We start from the raw sequence: 7277 nt of genomic DNA, 5'->3' as shown, positions 1-7277 counted from the left end.
TCCACTGTAGTGCCCTTCATGCATTTCAAAGAGCTCCATGCAGACTAATGTTAAGCTTTCTTCATACCCCTTGAATATACCACTATCTCTTTTGATACCCTGAAGAAACCAGAAGACAAAGAGTCTCCCTGTGTTCCTTCTCCAAGGCCACACAACTGTTGCTGGGACCTTGAGCTTCCTGAGTGCCGGCCACTTATTTGCAGCATATCCTAAGCGCTGGCAAAGGCGGTGGCTCAGTCTGTTAGAAAGTACAGTAATCTACTGTTGTGGGGGGAAGGTTTGGACATGCTCTGCTTTTTATGGATTTTGGTACAAAATAGAGCAAGACCAGTCCTCAGAATGGTTTTTCTCATAGAAACCCCCCGAGGTGGGTGGGGGGAACAGTAACACAGTCCATGGGAAAGGGCAGAGCAGCACTGGCAGCCGTAAGCAGGTGCGTGTGCCCACGGCTGGCAGTCTCCTCACGCCCGGACCTGCCCTCCGCCCCTCCTCCTTCACCCTTGCTTCAGGACCTTGGGTCCAGGGTTTAGAACGCAGGCGGAGCTCGATGCCGATGCCGAGGCCCGGAGTCCGGCCGCGGGACGCCAGGTGCTCCCAGAGGCGCCCTCCGCAGTCGCTCGCAAAGGCTGGCGAAGCCCTTGAGCGTCGTGCTAGGTGCTGGGGCCTCACGGAGGAGTAAGCAGGGCCTTTGTGCTTGTGGGGGAGGAAGGAAAACAAGACCATGAGTAAGTGCTACCGCAGCGGGGGGTGGGGGCCTGGGAGAGGGACAGGGGGACCCAGCACACTGTCCGGGCGCCTCCCCTGTCGTCGCCAGGTCCCCTCAGGCCGCGGTGGCCTTTCCCCGGCGCCAGACGCCGCCGCCCCCGGGGCTCCCAGCCTTCCTGCCCCCCACGCCTTGCTGTCCCTCCCTGCCTGGAGGGGGCGCCCAGCCGTCCCCTGCGGATCTGCTCAGGGCGCCGCGCACTGGGAGCCCAGGTGACCTGAACGGCCCTCACACGCGCGCGTCAGCGACCGGGGCGCGCCGGGCCTCAGAGGCCTGGGCTCAAAGCTGCGGCAGCTGAGGAGCCGAGGAGCCGAGGAGCTGAGGAGCTGAGGAGCGTGCCGGAGTGCTGCTGGCACCCGAACCCCGCACTCCGCACCGCCGCCTGCTCTTCCCGCGCTTCAAGCTGGCCCTGTTTCCCCACCCAGCCTTGCGCCCTTCCCCTCCCCGCCCTCTCTCCTGCGGCGGCCGAGAAGGCCGGGGCGGGGCGGGGCGGGGCTGCTAATCTGAGACCTTTTGGCTCAAAATCCCAGGAGACCGCGGACACCATCAGGCTGAAGCATTTGAGGCACCGCCGAGGGAGAAGAAAGGCGGGTGAGCGGGCGCTCCGATGTTGTCCCCCCTAAATGCTCTCGTTCGCCGAGTTCACCCTTCACCGTGTGTCTGTTTCATGCACAGAGCGCGGGTGGGTCTGAGCGGGAAACCTCGAGAACAGGCAGCCATGTTGAAGCCACATTTCTCACGTGAATTGGAAGGAAAGGGAAAAGACCAGGGACCACCCCATCGTTCTCCCCACGGTTCCACTAGGGTTCTCCCAAGGGCCAGATTCGGGTGCACAAGAGTGTCCTGTTGGTGTAAAGTGCTGCCTTTGATTTGTGTATTGCCATCCAGCTGAGGTTGGGTAGTTCCAGTCATTTCTATTAAGAATGGTCCCCTTGTAAAGAGCCTGTGTCGTAAAGACTAGTAATTAAATGTTTTTCAAACCCCAACTGGGCTCATTCCGAGGAGCTTTTTTTAAGATTTTATTTATTTATTTGAGAGAGACAGAGAGCATAAGCAAGGGGGAGGGGCAAAAGCCAGAGAGAGAAGCAGATTCCCTGCTGAGCCGGGAGCCTCATGTGGGGCTCCATCCCGGGACCCTGGGATCATGACCTGAGTTGAAGGCAGATGCTTAACCAACTGAGCCACCCAGGGCCCCTATTTTTTATTTTAGAGACAGAGAGAGAAAGTGTGTGTGTGTGCAGCAGTACAGGGGGGAGGGAGAAAGAGTCCCAAGCAGACTCGCACAGAGCCCAAGGCAGGACTCAATCTTACCACCCTGAGATCATGACCTGAGCTGAAGACAAATGTCCTTTGCTTAATTGACTGTGCCACCCAGGTGACCCTGGGCCTGTCTTTTTTAAAACTCTATAAACTTCAGTTAAAGTTTCAGAAAATGGATGTCTCTTAGCACTGTCCAATAGAAATATAACGGGAGCCACCTAAGTAATGGAAAATTTCTAGCAATCATATTTGGAAAAGAAAAAAAAAACAGGCGAAATTAATTTTAATATTATGTGAAACACATTCTACTAAAACATTATTATTTTGGGGATCCCTGGGTGGCTCAGCGGTTTAGCGCCTACCTTTGGCCCAGGGCACGATCCTGGAGTCCCGGGATCGAGTTCCGCGTTGGGCTCCCGGCATGGAGCCTGCTTATCCCTCTGCCTGTGTCTCTGCCTCTCTCTCTCTCTATGTCTATCATAAATAAATAAATCTTTAAAAATTTTTTTAACATGTGATTGATATAAGAATTATTAATGAGATATTTTACTTCTTTTTGTACTGACTATGGAAAGCTGAGTGTATATTTTTCACTTCCAGTGTATCTCATTGGGGACTACTGACATTTCAGGTGTTCAGTGCAATGTGTGGCTAGTGGTTACCTTATTATATACTGGGAAGATAATATGCCATCTTTCAAATGGCAACAGCATAGATACCTTTTCCAGATAAAGATATTTAAATCAGCGTGCCTTGGGCAGTGATACCTGAATGTGGTTGTAGAGAGTGAATTTAAGGGAGTAGGTGTTTGAATTTGGATTTAATGGTTTAATGTAAATGAAAAGCTATGACCACATCTTCTTCTTCATCTTTTTTTTTTTTTTCTGATGTGAAATGAATAGTTTTGACTGGCAATCTGACATAAATGAGAAATTAACAGAGCAAATAGCTATTTTCCTGGCACCACTATCAAGCCTTGAGACCATGAAATTGGAGAATGGGAAGGAACCTTGGAGATCATGTCAAACAGATCATGTCTCTCCTTGGAAATCATGTGGAATTGTCTCCCTTTCTGTGCCTCAGAATCATAGAGAAGAACCTCAGGAAAATACTGATTCCTGGGCCACCATATCAGAGAACCAGATTCAGTTGACCTTGGGTGGGGCCTAGGCATCAGTATTTTAAAGAGTTGCCCAGGTGATTCTAACGTATGGCCTGGGCTCTGAATGCAGAACCATCCCCTTCCTTTTATAGGTGAAAAACAGAGGCTGAGTTAAGTGAGTCACTTAAGGTCCCACAGCTGGGGGGATCCCTGGGTGGCTCAGTGGTTTAGCGCCTGCCTTTGGCCCAGGGCGTGATCCTGGAGTCCCGGGATTGAGTCCTGCGTCGGGCTCCCTGCAGGGAGCCTGCCTCTCCCTCCTCCTGTGTCTCTTTCTCTCTCTCTATGTCTATCATAAATAAATAAATAAATCTTAAAAAAAAAAAAAAAAAAAAAGGTCCCACAGCTGGTTAGAGACAGTGTGGGTCCCAGAATCCAGGTATTCTTTACCTCATCTCATATACAGAGAGACATTTTTTTAAAGTATACTCCTTGCTCAAACTCACAGCCCCAAGATCAAGAGTGTCATGCTCTACCCACTGAGTCAGCCAGGTGCCCCCCCAAAGAGACATTTCAGTAATACCTCCATCGTGGGTCTTTTTCTCTGTTTGATTTCAGAATTATTCTCATCTTGAATTGAGATACATTACCCAGCTCAACCTAGATTAGACATAACCTTCAATTAAAGACTCTGAACCCTTATTTCCCAAAAACTCTCCATTTCAGTGGTAAAACTCTGAGGTGATTCTGATCTGGGATGAGGGCCCTGAAAACCAGCCTAAAACGGTCCATTTGGGTTCTGCAACTGTACAGATAATATGGAGTTTTGTTGGAAGAGATAGGGAGGAACCCCAAAGGAGTAGACACCTGAACTTGATCTTGCCTTCATTACTCACAGCTGAAGCCAGAGCAACTGATTGAGAACCACCTTCCATGTAAATATATCCATGCACCAAGCTGGAAATACACGTGGGTCCAATGGACTAGGGAGGCTCTGGTAGGGTGGCCACCCTTGCCTAGCCTCCCTCTGATGCCTTGACAGAACGACACAGGAACTCTGTTGCCAGACCTTCCATTTGTTCCAGGAGGTAGAAATGCAGGTATGTCTTTGTTTCTGTGAGATATCCCAACCTGTGATGTTGACAATGAATTCAATTTTTAGAAAAGCACTCTAAGGGTCAAATGAAGCCCACACTTTCATAAGCTCTATTCTACCTGTAAGCCTTCTGAGTGAACCTTTTAGATAAGTCTAAGACTTCTTCATGCTCAGAGTTGTATTGATTTACAAAATGTTGGTCTAATATCATCATGCTTACATTTGCCCTACACCCTGTGAAACTGATGAATGTGAGCATCAGTATCAGAAGGAAAAATAGTACCTTGGTTCCTTTTTAAATTTTATTCATTTTCTCACTGACCACATTATTTCCTTTGGTTTTGGCACCTGTGACATGTCATAAATCTTTACGATGAAATTGAAAGTAAAGATCATGACAGTTCCGAAGATCTAGTATCATTTATTTTAAAATTCTTTTGGAACATAGAATGAGTCAGGCAATTACTAGCATTGCCATGGAGTAGACTTGTTCTGCTGTACATGTCTGTAGAAGGAAAATGTTTTCCTTCACTGTATAACAAAATGGAAGGTTCCATTGTAGCGCTAGGGCAACCTCTTAGCCAATGAGATGATAATCCAAATAAAAATCAAGATTACTCATAACCACATTTTTCATTTCAAGAAAAGAAAGAAAGAAAGAAAGAAAAAAAAACCTGGATAAGTACCCAGCATTTACATGGAAAGCCCTTGGTTTCAAATACTCTGAGGTGTCTATAACAGGTGAAGGCTTTTAACAATTTAATTGATGCTAAATTACCCTTTGATCCAAAGTATTCATTCAGCAAAAATAAATGTAAGTTATTCATGAAGTGTATTAGAGATTAACGTAAAATATATGTCGTTTCTATCTTGGTTCTTCTCCCTACACCTAACCTTGAATTTTGTCGCAGTTCTTTTTTTAAATGTAACAACTTTAGAATATGGACTTGTAAGAATCTGTTTCAGGTATATTTCTGTGAACAGTTCCACTGTCCTCAGATAACCAGAGGTGGGTAACAGTTTCTGACAAAAGCTGAAGGGAACAGGATTAAACACGAATTAGAGCGATTATATTTTCTTTATCTAAAACCTTCACGTCTTTGGAAAGCTGCTTGGTTTCTATTTTGAGCCATGCTGCCCACATATCTTAACGACAGAAATGTTGCATAATTTTGCTTTTCCCCTTTTTATCTCTGTTTGGGTGTATTTATTATTTCATACATGATGATGCAAAGCTCATTAAAAGGTCCATTTATATTCTTGTTATCTGTGTGAGGATCTAGCTATTTTTTCTCACTGTTTATAAAACCTCACTGTAATATTCAGATTTGCTGGCAATGGGCCCTTCCTAACACAGTATATAGTCCATTCCCCTGTGTGACTCTGTTGATGGGAGTCTGTGTGATTTACTCAAGGCTAACAAAAACCGTGTAAAAGGATGGGTCATGGATTTATCCATCTATGGAATTTTAGTACTTTCAGAGGGAGGTTTATCTTATGTTCTCTCTCTCTCTCTCTCTTTTTTTTTTCCAATTTAATTAAAACAACAACAAAAAAGCGTTAGTCCAAATGAGTGACAGTTGGCAGATCTGCATTATTCAACTGGAGCGACTCCAGAGCTTCTGATGCTTGGAAATGGACAAGTATTTACCTCCTGTCTGTGACTGTTTTCTACCAGGCTAAGCCCGATGTTTATTGTAAACTAGCTGCCATTAAAAGCTGTAATAGCAAGCCTTATGTTCCCACACCATAAATTTGACTTGCACTGTTTTTTTATTTACCTTCATGTTTTATTATATTCTTTGTAATGTTTCATTTTAAAGGAAGATAACAGAAGAATGAAAATTGAACACATTCCAAATTCACGCTTGAAAAAAGATACGCTTAGCACACATACTTTCTGCATACGCCCGGACAGCCTGATGGCCATTTTCTGGATATTGGCAGCTTCTGTGTGTTAACTATTAGATGCAATTGCTATTAGTACATCACTTGCCAAATGAGCCAGAAAATAGCCTACAAATTAAAGTTTAACTAAACCACCTAGGCCCAGGGCAGTGGTTTTTCAAACTTCTTTTGGTTTCAGAACCCCTTGATGCCCTCGAAAGAGCTTTTGTGCATGTGGATTTTATCTGTATTTCCTCTATATGAAATGAGAACTGAGACATTTTAAAAAATCGTCATTTACTTAAAAATAATGTTAAAAATCCATTACATGTTGACATAAATAGCATTTCAAACGAAAAACAACCATTTAGTAAAACAAAAAAAAGTTATATGAGAAAGGAATTTAGATTGGGTGACTTAACAGAGGACAGGTGGGTTCTCATCTGCTTTTCCCGTCAATCTGTCATGATCTGTTGCTTTAGTGGAAGTATATGAAGCAAATCTGGCCCCACACAGATAATGTAGCTGGAAAAGGAAGCATTTTAACAGCTTTTTCAAATAATTATGGATGTTATTCTTGGATTGCAAACCTAAATTTGACAAGTGGTAGTTTCCTAAAGGTTAGTTACAATGAGGGATCTGAAAACCTATCAGTGGATCTTTTTTTTTTTAGACAGAGTTTATTTATTAGATTTTTTAAAAGATTTTTGTTTATTCATGAGAGACATACAGAGAGGTAGAGACACAGGCAGAGGGAGAAGCAGGCTCCCTCCAGGGAGCCTGAGGTGGGACTCGATCCCAGGACCCCAGGATCACGACCTGAGCTGAAGGCAGATGCTCAACCACTGAGCCACCCAGATGTCCCAGATTTCATTTATTTTTAAACTCTCTACCCACTGTGGGATTTGAACCCATGACTCTGAGGCCAAGAGTCACACACCCCAACAGACTTTATTTTTTTAGGGTGGTTTTAGGTTAACAGAAAATTGAGCAGATAGTACAGGTTTCCATATTATATCTATACCCCAACCCCCCACCAAAGTTTCCTCTGTGATTAATATATTGCATTAGTGTCATCTAACCTGTGTTAGCCCATGAACCAATATGGAGATCTTATTAACTAAAGCAGACATTTAAAGTAGGGTTCAGGGCAGTTGTGTGGCTCAGTGGTT

General features: G+C 44.8%; 1 protein-coding gene across 2 annotated transcripts in view; it reads left to right on the top strand.

Annotated features, from left to right (window-relative positions):
• Window positions 1-528: 528 nt before the first annotated feature.
• The window catches only part of TANC2 (tetratricopeptide repeat, ankyrin repeat and coiled-coil containing 2), a 478177-nt gene continuing 471428 nt past the window's right edge, over window positions 529-7277 (top strand). The window contains exon 1 of one of the 2 annotated variants that reach the window (XM_072746843.1): window positions 529-725. The gene's annotated coding sequence lies outside the window, so the exon portion shown is untranslated. Of the gene's footprint in view, window positions 726-1013; window positions 1355-7277 lie in introns of those variants that run through there. The other variant, XM_072746841.1, reaches the window with a different exon arrangement.

The sequence above is a fragment of the Vulpes vulpes genome, chromosome 2 (genome assembly GCF_048418805.1).
Source record: "Vulpes vulpes isolate BD-2025 chromosome 2, VulVul3, whole genome shotgun sequence".
Taxonomy (NCBI): domain Eukaryota; kingdom Metazoa; phylum Chordata; class Mammalia; order Carnivora; family Canidae; genus Vulpes; species Vulpes vulpes.
The sequence above is the reverse complement of the archived record's forward strand: the minus strand, read 5'-3'. Positions and strand labels throughout refer to the sequence as shown.